This window comes from Pleurodeles waltl, chromosome 9, assembly GCF_031143425.1.
Source record: "Pleurodeles waltl isolate 20211129_DDA chromosome 9, aPleWal1.hap1.20221129, whole genome shotgun sequence".
Taxonomy (NCBI): Eukaryota; Metazoa; Chordata; class Amphibia; order Caudata; family Salamandridae; genus Pleurodeles; species Pleurodeles waltl.
This window is the reverse complement of record NC_090448.1, coordinates 902,684,315-902,701,199: the sequence shown is the minus strand read 5'-3', so window position 1 is coordinate 902,701,199 and position 16,885 is coordinate 902,684,315. Positions and strand designations below refer to the sequence as shown.

Sequence of the window (16,885 nt, the reverse complement as noted above, 5' to 3'; positions counted from 1 at the left end):
GCTGTCTATATCTAGTAGAGAAATTGCAATGGGAAATGAAGAGAAGTATAGTGTGCAAAGATTGGAGTGGCAGACCACAGTGGGGCCAGAGAGGACAGGCATGAAGGAGAAACACAGATTGTAGAAACCATATGCTTTAGACAAGCAAAGCCAATCGGTCTGGCTTTGTGAAATGTGCATTGCTTTTTATTTTGAAAATATTTGCAGTATAGAATAACAAATTCCATAATATTTTATTAAAAGTTTGGCTCAGCAGCCAAAGTATTCCTTCTCAGATGACTGTGAACTTGTGAAAAGGCAAAATGCCATCACACGCATTACAAGAGAGCAGAGAGCAAATGGATGAAGTGAGCGAATCTAATCTCCCATATCAAGTGCTTTGGTGACGTAAAGTGAAATGTGAATGACACTTGAGCATACCAGTGGATCAATTGGGTTGACTGAATGTCCCTGTATTTATGGATATATGTATTAATGTTGTTATGAATTATTTAGAAAACACGAGACCGCAAGAGGTGGTCTAAGCCAGGCCTCCGAAGTTTGCGGTTACATCTGCACATAATGGAAGTGAGGGAGAGAAGAATGGAACATGGAGAGCGAGTTTCTTTTGTTTTGTTCCATGGTGATGTTTTGTGATTTAGTTAAAATCTGTATGATCCTGCAGCCCGCCTTTTAAACGTACACACGCGCAGAATACTTATAAATGGGTACAATTTAAAATATGCGATACTTATATTTGAAATGCTATTAAAAACAACACTTAAAACGTCTTTTTTTTCTCATTGTGATTGTGAGTGGTTTTGCCTACTATGCTATTATCCTGCAGTAGCTGAAAATAGAATAATCGCTTGGCGCTGATGTATCCCTCCTGCTGCTGTTGAGGAATTCTAGCTTAGCTTGCTTCATTTTAGTTTTTTGGTGGCCCACGGTATTTCATCAAAATCACTTCAAAAACACAAAATCAAACCTACTGTGTGCTATCAGCAGGGCCAGCATATCTTTTATCATCAGGCATGTCCCTGGTGGGATGGAGCTCATGTAGCCCAGGTCCCATCCTGGTGACTCTGCCGCTTTCCCCAGATCCCCGCGGTAAATTGCAGCAGGCACAGGGAGGCTTCAAGAGAGAGAGAGAAAAGGATCGGGATGTAGAAAGTGATCAGAAAGGGAGGAGAGGGAGAATGGATGAATGGAAAAGAACAAAAGTGCGATAAGATGAGAGAGCAGGGCTTATTAGAACATTTGTGCCAGGGCTGCTTTTGGTTCCCCAGTCCAACCCTGTCAATCTGCTTCTGGAAGTGTGTCTAAGAGCAGGAAACCTGATTGCCTCAATTGAAGCTCCTTCTTGCTTCCACACTGGATCCTTTGACTATAGCTATCAGGGTAGATTTGAGGGTTCAGGGCTGCCAAATTAGAAACTAAAAGCTAACTCTTTGCTGACAACATGACTATACAGTGAAACTGATCAAGTCGATAATTTCACCATTATCTGTTACACAATTAAGAATCTCATGTTGGCCAAGGCAAAATTGACTTGGAGAAAAGAGAAAAGCTGAATTTTGGCAAGGCAAATGGCAATATATATGTCATTCCTCTCGGATGTAAATACCATGTAGCAAAAAATACTTTCAGCTTTGCACCTACAACTTCAGCCCATGTGAGGGCATTGGTTCAGTAAAACAAATAACCATCGAGCTTTTACAATACAAAAAAGAGATAGACATCTGACACCTAGAGGCCTTATAGAGTGGATATAGGGACAGAAAATGAATGGAAAAAAATATGAAATAGAATATATCACAGAATTTGTTGTTAGTGAGGAGGCACCATTATTGATCATGAAAGCCACAAAATAATGATAGAGGAATAAAGATAAATGCCAATGGCCCTCCTTTTATCTTCTGACAATAAACAACAATAAATGGTAGGAATTTCTTCAGCTTGATGCTATAGGTCAATAGGTGAAATTGTGACATGCTCCAGTTTGGTGAGTTAAAACCAGCAATATCTCACTGACAAAAATAGATATGACCATTTAGGATTGTGCATGGGATGCATCCTCAATTGTCTTTTGATGCAGTGCAAGAGATACTCTTTTTCCTTAAAGATTCAGCCTGTGGAGAGCGGAAAATGACTTTGGGCCTGATTTAGATTTTGGCAAACGGGTTACTCCGTCACAACGGTGACGGATATCCCATCCACCAAAATATAAGTCTCATAGGAAAGAATGGGATTTCAGCAGACAGGATATTTATCACCGTTTTGACTGGGTAACCTGTCAGCTGAAATCTAAATCAGACCATTTATCATGAAAGAATCCTTTGCAATAGGAGAAAAGAAATCAGGTGAGGGGGTTCCCAAAGGCATCCTATGCCAATACACAGGCAACAATAGTACTTCCTTTATGCCAAGATTGTTACAGGCCCTCAGAATGTGGAAACATTATATTATCGGCTGACAATAGAGTGCAAAATGGACTTGGTAGGTCAGGTATTGAGTCAGTGTCTCTAATGCAGGTGAGTGTGAAAGTTTCTCCTTGTGCAAACTGTAATCCAATGTGAGACTTTCCCAAACAATTCAATTAGTGCTAAAAAATCACACAAAAACATGTTTACAATTTCTCCATGTGAGAAATCTAGCTCTGAGGGTTTCGGGACAACCAGTTACTGGGCCCCAATTGTAACAACTGGGGTCTTTTACTTTTGGTGTCCTGTACCCTCGCCCTACCCCCTCCCTTAATGCAGTTCCTCAAACTGGGAACATATTTCTCCTCCTTCCACTTGGCTCTTGTGGTAATAAGGAGGGCAGTGTATGACTTACTCAGTGTGTTAACGAGGGCCTGAAACACAAAATTCAACATTGAAACAAACAATACTCACTGGGTATTCACACTACAATTTGCAACAGAAATCAACCATTTCAATATGCATGGAATTCACAGTGCACTCCCACAAATAAAACGCTATTTTGCCTTCCCCTGTTAAGGAGCTGAGCCTACTGGATGTGACACTTCTTCAATGATATACAACATAATAAAGCAAACATTTTAGTAATTCATTATTTCTACTATTGAACTAGCTTACTTAGCAACCTCCCAGAACTTGCAACTCAGTGGATCCCATGTACTCCTTTGGCATACTAAACGTTAAGCCCCAGGAGTACAGACATACTGCTTATACCTCTTCTGGGGTCACTAATTCAATAAACAGTTCAGGGAATCCTTCGAGGCCTTTTAAAAAAATTTTTTTTTAGAAAGCGTGTTTGCTTCTTGTTAGGGTCTGCTCTGCTGCCCCAACACATTAAAGCCCTTTTGGTGATGTCCTTCCCTTCTGCAGCTCTACAACAGAAAATTTGCAAAATTTCAGACTGATCAAAAACCTTATGAGGTGTCTTCGGTCTGCAGTGTTTCCCTTGATGCGTCTATGGGCAAGAGTGGATTATTGTTTGATTTCCCAGTTTAGCAAGCCTGGAACAGGTGTGTAGCCCCTCGCAGGGGACCCAGCCTTCCTGGGGACATACATATAACGGAGGAGGACAACTCAGCAGGCTCCTGCACCATGTGTTCTCCTTCTTTCTCCACCACCCTAGCATATGGCTATGCAGCTGAGGAAGTCACATGGTTCCAGCTCCTGGGCACCAAGAGTGGGGGAATGAGTCACGTTGCTCAATTCACCAAAATGGACTCTCCTCATGGACACACTCCAGGCAGGCAGGCTTTGGGGAGCCCCAGATGAAAACAGAATGACAGTCCCCTGCCTCTAATGGAGACTAGTTAAGTATGGAATAAAGCACTTGATGCTTCGGGTCATCAGCACTTCCCAGGGACTATCAGATAAACTAGTGTTCACAATTAACTTAAGCTTTGGGAACAACATGCATCAAGAAACAGACAGGGACATGAAGAAAGCCCGTCCACAAGTGAGCTTTTCCATTTAAGATATGCTGGTCCCTTAATTTGTATAAGATTTCCTTTGTTGTGCTCCTTCGTAGCATGCTCCAGACATTAAAAGTGATCTTGTTTACTTCTTTATGGTTTTTCACAGCCCTTGGCCTTGCTGCTTACCCTCTTTTGCAGCAGTATCTCTCTGAAAGGGCTCTGCCCAGTGCTTAGTAGTTTCCTGACTTAGGGTCTTCCTGCAGTAGCACCACATGCTCCTCAAAGCAAATCACTCTTCCTGCCTGGACACCCCAAACACCCAAGGACTTCTGCCACTTTAAGTGTGCTTGTGTGTCCAGGAAAATCCTGTAACGCCTGTCTCATAAATCAGGATTCTGATACAAAGTTGTGACAATGATTTCCAAGGTACACCCATTGGTCTTGTATGTGGAAAGAAAAGGCAAGCAGAAAGTGAATAACCCTGCAAAGCACTCACACTTTGTGAAACTGGGATTTGAGAGACTGAGGACAATACTGGATAATGGCCAATGGCTCAGTATTAGCAGGTATTGCAACACTGCGAATATCTTAGTTTTCAGATAAGGTGCAGGCTTCTCATGCCATGTGAACCATTAGACGTTAGTATGTAACAGACATCAATGGCAATATTTTATTTAGCATGACCACTAAATTCTGTTACCACAAAGCCCCCTATGTTTGGCTTACCTGACGCTCCTCTGAGCAGGGCAATTGACGATTCCAGAGAGTTGAAGGAACCCTATCAGTCTTTTGAATAACACCAGCCACACATTTGCAGAGCACCAGCCATAAAAGATGGGAAAGGTGAAAGGGGGAAAAGTCATCAATTAAAACATAGTCCTGAGGGGAAAAGGGAAAATGGGATCGAATGATGGAAGAAAACCTACAAAGTTGCTGGGAATGCCAGTGGCAATTCTATTCATGGCTCAGAAATTTAGAACTTTCATTGTCTTGCTGTCGCTTCTTAAGGTAACCTGGATGACATAACCAACCCCCGGCTTCTCCTGATCTCTCATTAGTATTTCTCTTGTTTCTGATCTGAAACCTTCCGACGGTCTTGCAGCGTCAGCCTCTACATGTTCATCCGTCACCTTCTCCATTCACTCACATCATGTCTTTGTCATCCTTGCTGTATCTTTCACCTCTGTTTAAAAATGGTCTGTTCTGGATCTCTTAATCCCCCATCTATCCTGATCCCTACTGCTAGCCTCACATATCAGATTTCTGGCATCTTATTCCTGGGCATCCACAGACAGAAGTCCAAAGGAACCACCTTACTTCACGTTCGGCAGCAAGTCCACTCAAACTTGCTACTGAGAGGAATCGTTGAGCTAGTGTCACTAGTTCTGGATACCAATTCCAACCAATTTTTCAATTGGTTACTGGGTCCACCACACACAAGAAGTGGGTCCCCCACACTCCAGGAAGGGATCTGGTGTGACTTCTGTGAGTTCTTCTGTGGTGCTTTTCCATCTTAGTTGCTCTTCCAAGACCATGGGTTTAAACATGGAGGTGGAGTGCTGTAGAAAGTGAGAGTCCTTACTTGGTTCAGCTATGTCACATGACCCCTCAGACTAGCCATTCTAGGGAACAGCCAATTGGATGTTTAACCCCCTTAGACAGCATTCAATAACAAGCACTGGCAAAGCCAATAGGTCTCGCCTATACAAGAGGTATTGGCTTTGGCAATGTGTTTTGCCATGTTGTACACCAGTGTGGCTGCTGTTCAGCATGGATAAAAGTTAGTGAAGTGTCAGCGTGGAGCGGAGGAGTAGAGTGGATTTGTTGGAGTGTTACAGAGTGAAGTAGGGGGAGTAGAATGTTGCAGATCTGAGTAGAGAGGAGTAGAGTTCAGTGGCAGAGTGTGTCGTGGAGTGGGGTATAATAGGGTGGAGTGGGTTGGAAAGAATTTGGTTAGTGGGGTGGATTGGATTGGAGTAGAGTGGGATGGATTGGATTTGGGTAGAGTGAGGTGAATTGAGTGGATTGGGTGGGGTGGATTGGAGTTGTCACGATTCACCCTGGGTTTACCGTCGAGGTTGGAGAGGGGTGGTGAGCGGCCCGGTTCCTGTAAGTCCTGCTCTGGCCGAGGTAGGGGCGACCCCTTCCGGTAGCCATGTGCTGTTTGACAATAGTAAGCCACTACAGTCCGTGCCCTCCAGAAGGAGTCCCAGAGGAAAAACCCCAAAAGGGTAAAAAAAAACTCCAACAGGAACTCCCTGAAAACAGAAGGAGGACACAAGGACGTTAGGACTCAAGATTCTGGAATTCATGAGTTCTGGAGACAGAAGACCGATCAAGAACAACTGGCGCCACAAGAGGAAACCAGCCGGAGCGTGACTACCACCACAGGAGTGTTGCAACGCAATGAGAAAAAAGATAGATTCCCCTTATATACCCCTAGACAGGAAGTGGAAAACAGGAAGTAGTAATACCACCATCTTGGATTGGGGAAAAGGTCATAACTTAAAATAGAAAACATGCGCCTGAAAAAGAGAAACAATGCATGCAGGGAAGAGAGGAAGTGAACAGCATGCTGGGAAGGGGAAAAGCATGCATAAAAACTAATCATGTGCAGGCATCCGGCCTTTGACTGCGTGACCGGTAAGTGGTGGAAAGGAGGGGGTCCCGGGAATCCCAAGTGCGCCTTTTATACTTTGCGCGCTGAGCGCGGCAAGGACCGTGACCCGATACGGGGTCTCCTGTTCTGCCGCGTTTGCCCAGGAATCCGCGGCCAGAGAAAAGGGCTGCCGCGGTCTCTAGGGGTTGCGCCGCCGCGGCCCGTACTCGTGGCCGCAGCGCAACAGGAGTGGGGTCGATTGAAATGAGGTGGGTGGGTTGGATTGAAGTGCTAAGGATGAGGTGGATTGGAGTAGGGTGGAGTGGGGTGGATTGGATTGGATTGGAGCGGGGTGGGCTCGATGGATTGGATTGGATTGGAGTGGGGCAGACCAAACTGGGATGGAGTGGGGTGGATTAGATTTGGATACAGTGAGGTGGATTGGAGTAGAGTGTGGTGGACTGGAGTGACTGTGGTGGACTGGGGTGGGGTGGATTGGAGTGGGGTGATTGGATTGGGGTGTGGTGGGCTTCAGTGGGATGGACTGGATTGGATTAAAGTGGGTTGAGGTGGATTAGATTGGGGGGGTGTGTTGGATTGGAGTGGGGTGGAGTGGGGTGGGGTTGGGTTTATTGCATTAAGGTGGGGGATTGGATTAGACTAGGGTGGATGGATTGGAGTGGGGTGGACTGAACTGGGGTGGGGTGGATTGTAATGGGGTGGATTATAGTGGGGTGGCCTGAATTGGATTTGTGTGGTGTGGATTGGACTGAAATGAGGTGAATTGGGGTGCCGTGGACTGGATGAATTGGTTTGTACTGGGTGGATTGAGGTGGATTGAATTGGGGTGGAGCAAGTGGGGTAGATTAGTTTGGTGTGGGGCTGGATTGGACTGGAGCCCTGGACTGGAGTGGACTGGATTGCGATGGAGGGGGGTGGAATGGAATGGAGTGGATTGGAGTGGGGTGGATTGGATTGAGTGGGGTGGACTGATTGAGTCGGTGGACTGTAGTGGGGTGGATTGGACTCGGGTGGATTGGAGTGGGGTGAGATGAGGTGGATTGGAGTAGAGTGAATTGTGGTGTACTGGAGTGAGGTGGACTGGGGTGGATTGACTTGGGGTGGGTCGGATTGGGGTGGAGTGGGATGGACTGGAATGGAGTGGATTGGAGTGAGGTGGATTGGAATGAGGGTGGTGGATTGGGGTGGGATGGATTGCAGTAGATGGAGTGTGGTGGAGTGGATTGGATTGAAGTGGGGTGCATTGGGTTGGAATGGAGTGCATTGGATTGTGTGGGGTGCATTGGATTGGTGTGGGGTGGATTGAATGAAGAGGGGTGGACTGGATTGGAGTGGGGTAAATTAAGGTGGTTTGGAGTGGGATGGTTTGGACTAGAGTAGGATGGATTAATGTGGACTGGATTGGACTGGAGTGGGACGGCTTAAAGTGAATTGTATTGTAGTGGGACAGCTTGGGATCGTGTGGGTGGATGAGAGTGAAGTGGATTGGGTAGTGGTGCACTTGACTGGAGAGGGTGAATTGGGTTGGATTGGAGTGAGCTGGATTAGACTAGAGTGGGAGGGACTGGAGTGGAGTGGCTTGGACTGAGGTGGGGTGGATTGGATTTGGGGTTCGGTGTTTTAAATTGGACAGTGGTTGGATTGGGGTGGCGTGTATTGGATTGGTGTGGGGTGGACGCCATTTTAGTGGGGTGGATTGGAGTAGGGTGGCGTTAATTGGAGTGAGGTGGACTGGATTGGAGTGGGGTGAATTGGCGTGGGGCAGATTGCTGGATTGGAGTGGGTTGTTTTGGGATTGGAGTGGGGCAGGTGGGATGGGGAATGAGCATATTGTTTTGGTTTGATGGAGGACAGATTATTTTGGATTGGATTGGGACAGATTGTTTTGGTTTGGATTGGGGCAGGATGGAGTGGGGCAGATTGGTTTGGATTGGAGTGGGGCAGATTGGAGTGGGACAGATTGTATTAGTGTGGTTTGGAGTGGGGTTGATTGGATTGGAATTGGGTGAATTGGGTTGGTGTGGGGTGGATTGGATGGGAGTGGGGTGGATTGGAGTTGAGTGAATTGGGATGAAGTGGGGTGGATTGGATTAGGGTGAGGTGGATTGGAGTGGGGCGTATTGTTTTGGATTGGAGTGGGGCAGATTGGAGTGGGCAGATTGTTTTGGATTAAAGTGGGTCAGATTGGAGCAAGGCAAATTGGAGTACGGCAGATTGTTTTGGATTGGAGTAGGGTACACTGTTTTGAACAGCAGTGAGGCACATTAGAGTGGGGCAGATTGTTTTGGTTTGGAGAAGTGCATATTGTTTTGTATTGAGTAGGGCTTATTGTTTTGGACTGGAGTGGGGCAGATTGGAGTGGGGCGAATTGGAGTGGGGGAGGTTGTTATGAAATAAAGTAGGGCAGATTGGAGTGAGGTGGACTGGAGTGGGGCAGAAGTTTTCGACTGGAGTGGAGAAGATTGATTTGGATTGTAGTGGGGGGCAGATTGTTTTAGATTGGAGTGGGGCAGATTGGAGTAGGATAGATGGGAGTGGGGCATATTGTTTTGGATTGGAGTGGGGCATATTGTTTTGGATTGGACTAGGGCAGATTGGAGTGGGCCAGATTCTTTTTTACTTGAGTGGGACAGATTGTTTTAGAGTGGTGCAGATTGGTTTAGATTAGAGTAGGGCAGATTAGATTGGGGTGAGAGGATGAAAGTGGGGTGGGTTAGAGTAGATTGAATTGGGGTGAGTGGTTCGGATTGTAGTGGGGTGGTTTGGTGTGGGGTGAGGTGGGGGGATTGTAGTGGGGCAAGTTGGAGTGGGATTGATTGCGGTGTACTGCACAATTGTGTGAAGGCACCATTTTAGAAATTACACATAATAAAGAAACCTTGTTGCTTTGCAATATTTAGAGCAAGATAATCGTCATATTTTGAGACCAGCGCCCACAAGCAAAAACAAAAGAGAACATGAGTGCAAAGTGGGTAAAGACGACTTGGCAAAATAAAAGAAAGTTAACAATAAAGGTTAAAACTGTGCAGTTTTGTTTGTCCTGCTGGGCACTTTGTTGGCAGTCACAAGCCTCCTGTTTGCAGGGCACTAGACGTTAAAAAGAACAAAATAGTATCTCAGTCACATTGGGAGCAGCAGACGGGCACTGGTTAAGTTCAATCCATCAGTGCTTGGTTCCTGCTCCACACAGAGGAATGTAATGATGCTTGGCCTGCACTGACAAATTACAGGCTTTAAAGAAGAGTGCTCCTCAAGCCAGAAAATGGTAAGCAACAGGTGGGATCCAAGCCCTTTACTGTACACAACAGAGTCTCTCAAGCGAGACGCATGCACTAGCGCATACACTCGCAGGCTGATCCCTAAAAATGGCAGTTTGAAGGAAAACTGAGACACCGCCCCTTTCTCTCCAAGCATCACTAAAACAACCTTGTAGTGAAGCCAGAGGTCTGCCCGCTCTCCCTTCCTCACCCTTCTCCCTTAAGAAGGATAATATCACAGAATGGGTTTATTGATGAATGGAGAGCTTTGAGCTGCCAGCTGGCCAGCAAAGTAATTAACTGGCCCAACAGGGTAGTTTAAAAGCATGAATTCTTTTAAGGATGGCACAGGGAATTATGTTCAATTATATAAATGCATACCGAAATACAAACCGAGTGAAATTGACTCTAGATATGTACTTGAGGCCCTAAAATTCACAAGAACAATCAAGTGAATGATTTCCTTACATTGTGCAGATTAAACGTTATATGTTAGGCACCTCTTACCCAAAGTATTAAAACTGTTTAAACACATCAGATTTTATGTTTTAGCTAAGGAGAAAGAAGCTATTTCTTCTTCGATTCCTAATTGAAGTTTAAGGATATGTCAGGTCACAACCAATATATTCTGAGTCTAGCAGTTAGCAAACTGTCAGCAGAAGCCACCCTCAGTCAGACAAGCAGTCCCTCTCCTAGCTTCCTTGCAGGAATACCATGTTGTACGTAACCTGCTCAGAGCCCTTTTTCCATGGTTGTACACAGCAGCTGATCCTAAAAAGTAGCCAATGACAGCTACTACTCAAATTCATGTTTAACGGTCATGTACAGTGGGTGAGACTCCATTAGGGAGACTTATTCACAGCAGAGTTACCAAAACGAAAAAATGTGGTGCTCCATGTCTCAGAATCTCTCTCCCTACAAACCATGCCTACATAAAGACCTAGGAAGTAAGACCAACAGGGTTCCACCAGCACCGTCGGATCAGTGAGCCCGACGGCCTGGCGGTGGCGGAGACCGTTATCCCCCAGGGCAGTGCTGCATGCAGCGCTGCCCTGCAGATTACGACCTTATTCTCCACCAACCTTTGAAAAGGCTGGCGGAGCACAGGGTGCCACAGGGGGGCCCCTGCACTTGGCATGGGCAGTGCAGGGGTCCCCCTGCCCAGCAACGTCGCAATATTCACTGTCTGCTGTGCAGACAGTGAACATTGCAACGGTGCTGGTGCACCTTGTGGCTACAGCATTGCCGCAGGCTCGATTAGGAGCCAGAGACGATACTGTAATCTGTTTTCTGCTAGGCCAGTGGGCAGAAACCAAGATCTCCGCCCGCCAGCCTAGCAGAAAACTCCTAATAAGTCTAGTGGGGTGGCCACCACTACGGCGGGAGCCACCCTGTCGGGAGTTTGGCAGACTGGCTTTCTCGTCCACCAAACTCAATGAGGGCCTTAATATGAAACTTTCTGGACTCACCAGGTAACACCAGGTTTATGTTAGGCACGGATTTGGGTAAACCTCATAGCGCTATCCTTGATGAACTAGGCAACACATTCTTTATACATCTGAGGGATGATATAGACAACAGATTTAAGTCATCTGGTATATAGCTAATTGTATAGCCCTCATGGAAAAAAGTTGAACATTGGGTGATGGGCATTGGTTGCTTTAGCAAAGTGCCTAATGAGTAACAGCAAGGACGTTTTAGGTCAATCCCAAAGGCTTAAAGCATAACACATTACACTAGTATGGAGAAAATAAAACATTAACTGCTATTTCTTTCATACACAGTCCAAGGTGCTGTTTTCGGTTTTTTTATTGTCAAGCACCTTGAACTCAGTTTTGATTGTATTTAATTTTAGAAATGTACTAGTTATCCATTGATTGATCCTCCGGAGGGAGAGTTTAAGATGCTGAATAACAGAGTGAGACTGAACTCGAAGGTACAACTATATATCATTGGTATAATTTGTGGACTTAGGTTAGCTACTTCTAAGACAATGGCCTTTGTGTAGGTGATATTAGTAGCTGTTTGATTTGGCCTAATCTTTAATTGCTGGGGTCTAAACGTCATTGTGGTTTTATCTGGGAGGCAGATGAGAAGTCAAAGGGACTAAAATCTGGTAAATATGGACTCCCTCAGGTCCATTGGTGTTTCTTTCTTGGCAGCACTGGACATGAGCAGCAACTAAGTACTGTTTTGTAGTTATAGGAATTTTGCTTTGGGGCAAAGGCAAGGTTTTCCTGGATTTCAGCCGCTGCTATTTCTGCTACTACTTCTGCAAATTTGGTGTTTCCTTTGCCTGAAATCTGGTTTCCTCTTTTTGTTGATAAGATCCTGGTTCCAAGCCACTATGCCCTATTATGTGATGTGTGACATGGAGAGCAGTATTGTAAATCTGTGTTGCACATTTAACTTTGTATAATGATACTGTTTTTTTTTCTTAAATAAGTATTATGGACTTGTGTTATCCAGTATTTTTCCAAGCGCATTTACCCCTGCCATCTTATGATACCCAAGAAGGCATCCAAAAATTGATCAAATTATGTGGCAGGGTTTACTAAATTAAATATATAAAAGAACTCTATACAACTTTATAGTACATTTCATATGTATTATGTTCGTATGCATTTTAGGATTCAAGGACTGGAACTTGAGGAAGAGATGCAATATGTATGTGATGCTTCTAAAGTCTGAGTGACCTTTTGAAATAACGGAGCTTTGAGAACAGTATGCGTGGGTGAACGTGATTTTTTCGAGCGAGAAACATCATGAAAAAGAAGGAAACTATCTATCTGCCCTTTTTTAAATGTTCAGCGTTTTCTGCTGCTGACAAAGGCATTCCTCCAGGCCATCACATGGGAATGTTTACATTATCTGAGCAGCATTGTTACCTCTTTAAGTACCTGAATTACAGTAAGCAACAGTTGAAGGTAGCTATTTTCAGTTTGTGAAATTTCTGTCGCTCCATTCCTCTCCATGTGCAGCAAATAACATTTAACCCGTTCGACCTTGATTTTTTTTTTTATTTCATTATAATTTGCTCTTCTATCAGCCTCACCCAACAGGGAGCGCATGAGGTCAAGGACAATGATAAAGGCCTTTCAGTTCATGACATAAAAGCACTAGGATCTACTGGGCAATGACTTCCATGCCAACAAACAGGTGTGTGAGGAAACCACCATCCTCACCAGCAAGAAGCTCCGCAACAAAACTTAAGGCCATGTCATCCATTTGCTGAAGTGCAACCAGACAACCCAGTCAGAGACATCTCCATCAAAATCAGGATGAGGGAAAAAAAGGAGTGATAACATTGTCCGAAAGGTCTAGGTGCTGGACCAGAAGATCATTAAAGTCTCGTTCCCTCTGGAAATACGGAGTCTGAAGGATTATGGTGGTCTCTCAAAATAGTAGGCCACACATCCAAGTGTGGGTGTGAATTTTGAACAGCACAGAGGATCTATTTAAAATCATGTTTCTATGTTGCTGTTTCAAATAAAGTTGGGCCAAATGCTCTAACCCCGAAAAAACTCTCCAAGTTATGCAGCAGATTATGTTTTATAGGGCGAGCCACGAGATGCCAGACATCTGTTTTCCGTAAACAGATCATTGGACAATAGGTTTGTTGTTTTTTCTCCTTTTTGTGAGGCAAACTCTTAAATTTTGTGTCCATTCTGATTAACAACAGCATGCATTTATTCAAGAATACAGCTGCAAGACACAATTGTCAAAGAGGTTACTATACACCATGTAAATAATTGGCATCCATCCGTTTTTATGTAAATTATATTTTAGTGTCATCGGAAGTAGAAATTCCATGATATTCCTTCAATGTTGAAAACATCAAGGTACCTAAATGATAGAATGTTATGTGACTGCCACAGGGAACAGTGATGTATTATTGTGCAACAATGCCATTTTAAATCAGTTTCATGATACGAAAACCACTGAATGATGAATGAAGGATTTTATAGAGTGTGACTACTGTTCAAAAGGGCATCCTAGGACTAATAGGGTCAATGTCAATCCTGAGGGAAATAATCCACTCTAAGTAGTTAAAATTGGGGGAAAGAGTCAGGCTTTAAGGTATTGGCTAAAGAGGTTCAATATGAATTTAGTGTACAAGACAAGGGAGAGAGTTTGAGCATTTAGTGTAAAGAAAAGCTCCAGATGAACAACACCTAATGCAAGGAATCTGAATGAGCTCAAGACTGGATGAGTGAGGAGAGCACGAAGGACTGTAAACATACAATCTGTGTTTAAGGTATGCAGGACCAATGTAATGAATAGCCTTGTGAACCAAGCAGATCGCTTTGAAGGTGGAGTTTTTGGAAATTGGAAGCCAATGAAGGTTAATACGATGGCTTGAGTAGGAGTGTTTTGGAGATATATTGAGATTAATCAGGTAGCTGTATTGTGTGCCACCGGCAAATGAGGGTTATATGATTCAGACAAGTTTAGCTAGTTATCATAGTTCAAACAGGAAGTTACAAGAGACTTAATGATAGTCTTACAGGTAGTGGTAGGTAGAAGTGGAAAAAATGTCCTTAACATACGAAGGATTCTGAAACAATTTGCAGTAACCTGAAAAATATGGATTTTAAAAGGGAGATTATTGTAAAAAATGACACCCAGATTCTTAGCAGAGGCCATTGAAGCTGGAGTGCACTCTAGATCAAAAAGACCAGCAGAGGGGGAATAGAAGGAGGGCCGATTACCAATAAAAATAATTTCAGTTTTGTTATTGTTGAGCTTTTGACAGTTAGACCCCATCCAAGTAACTAGAGCTGACGAGCATTCATAGAAGCATTTTGGGGTGAACGTAACATTGTCCTGAAGCAGTCGGTGTGTCATCCTTACTAGGCAAGGTTTTAAACCCAAAGGATCTGATCAGTGTAAAGTAGGGGTCTTCGTCCTTTTGTGTAATAGGACCTACTTATCTTCACTGAAAATTGTCATGAGCAATATTAGTGTTGTAATAGTGACCACGTCAGGCAAGATTATATTAGTGACAACCATACGCAAGATTACCAGCAGTGATGTGATCATCTCAGTGCGTCCATCAGGGTGCACTAATTGAAAAAATACTTTGTCAATTTGTAATTCCTCTATGTAGGTAATACATGCCGGCCACAGCTGCAGTGTCCCTTGCATGAATGTTATAATAACACTAATGAGTCTCCCCACATGATTTATCACTCAAAAATCAGCTTTAAATATATTTTGTAAATTCAACGATTTTTCTACAAATATCGGCATGAGTTCTGCAAATGCACAAAGTTTTGGCATACATATTTTAATTCAACCAAATGTTTCTGATTCAGTAGGTTGAGGTGCACACAGGAGAGCTACTTACAGTTAGCTGAAGAGCTGCCAGTAGCTCATAAATCACTTGTTGGAGAAGCCTGGTGTAAAGAGTTGAACCATGTAAATATTAAAAAGCATCGGACTATGTGAAAAGCAGAGATCCCTGAGAAACACTGAGGAACAGAGGGGGACTTGGACTGAAACTGAGGATGATTTGTATTCTGTCATTAAGAAAGGATTAAGACTAGTTTAAGGCTTGCAAGTAGGTAACCTTTTGAACAATTGTTCAAAGTATCTAAGGGTGTCGAAAGATTAAGTAAGACTGAGGCTGCAGACCCTCATTGGTCTAGGTTGAATCTAGGAACATCTGCCTCAGCAAGAATAGCGGTTCCTGTGCTATGATGTGAATGAAATCAGGATTTTACAGGATTGAGTAGATTGTGAGAGGTCTGCTGCTTAGTAAATTCTTTTTCAGTTATTTTACAGAGAAAAGGGAGCGCAGATATAGGGCTATAGATACAGAACCGAAAGGGACTTGAGCAGTTGATAAAGATGTGCCCTCTCTTGAACTAAATACCCTGTCATATAGTGGCAGGTTTGCCACTGTTGAAACACTAGGGGCTTTTAAGGAAATAAAACATGGGGCAAAGTAATAACAGAGACTGGAGCCCAAATGCTCCTGTCAGAGCGACAACTTGTTTACCTCTTGATATTACTGAGAAAAAAAAACATAATGTTAAAGATCAATGTGTGAAAAATACAATCATAAGGTTAAACAAGAATCCTTAACCATATCAAGATGGTATCATATTAAGACCATGGAAAGGGCGCAGGAAAGCAAGGCACCCCCAGTAAAACACGTCCAAATTCATATCAAATTCGCTGGTAACAGTAGGCAGGATTCAGATCGACTTGAAGGTTCAGATCATGGATGATGGTTAGATCAGTTAGGTGGTGATATGCGACTTTGTGGGGTAATGATGTGAGAATCGGTGGGACAATAGCAGGTAAATCAGTGAGTCCACATGTGAATTAGTTGCTCAATCACACTTGAGTTGCTGTGAAGAAAACATATGAAATGGTGATACAGACCAAGCAAACAATGACTGGGGGATCGGAGAAAAAGCAACTAATGAATCCGTAGCACAATTACAGCTCAGTCTGTCAGGAGATGCCAATTGAACTAGTTAGGGATGTGTGGATCAATGTGGCAATGATGTGCGCTCCGGATAGCGCAATGATTTGTGACTTATGTATGGCAATGATGTGTGACTCAAGTAGGGCAATGATATTTGACTCAGATGGGGTAATAATGTACGAATTAGGTAAGGCATTGACAAGCGATCGGGTTTGGGAATGATGGAGAATCAGGTGGGACAATAATTGATGATTTGGGTAGGGCAATGATGTGTGAATCAAGAAGGGAGGAAGTTGCTGGGGAGCAGATCCATACATCTGAATATGTTGTATGCATGTAATCAATTATTAAAAAAAAAATAATAGGAGCTTAATTTTTTTACTGGTTAAAAGAAAATCTGAACTTTTCTTTTGTTTCGTTTTAACTAGTATTGCACAGTAGCAATGTATTCTGCGAACATAACCCAACCTTGGTGATGTCTTTGCAGTATCGCGTGGAAACATGACTTCATTTGCCAGTGATTGAATAATGCATGTGCCTCTCCTGCAGGTCTGCTCTGTCGGCCTCTGGGTGTGGGCCGTTCCACTAAGCACACAGTAGGTATACACTCACTGGCATATGGGCAGGGTTCCACCAGCCCTGCGTTTACAGGTGGACGTCAATATTGAACACACCTTTTATTTACATTCAGGCTG

General features: G+C 43.8%; 1 protein-coding gene across 2 annotated transcripts in view; it reads left to right on the top strand.

Moving 5' to 3' along the window:
- Nucleotides 1-16,885, top strand: part of CLMN (calmin) — a 520,511-nt gene that overhangs the window by 60,372 nt on the left and 443,254 nt on the right. The window lies entirely within an intron of this gene.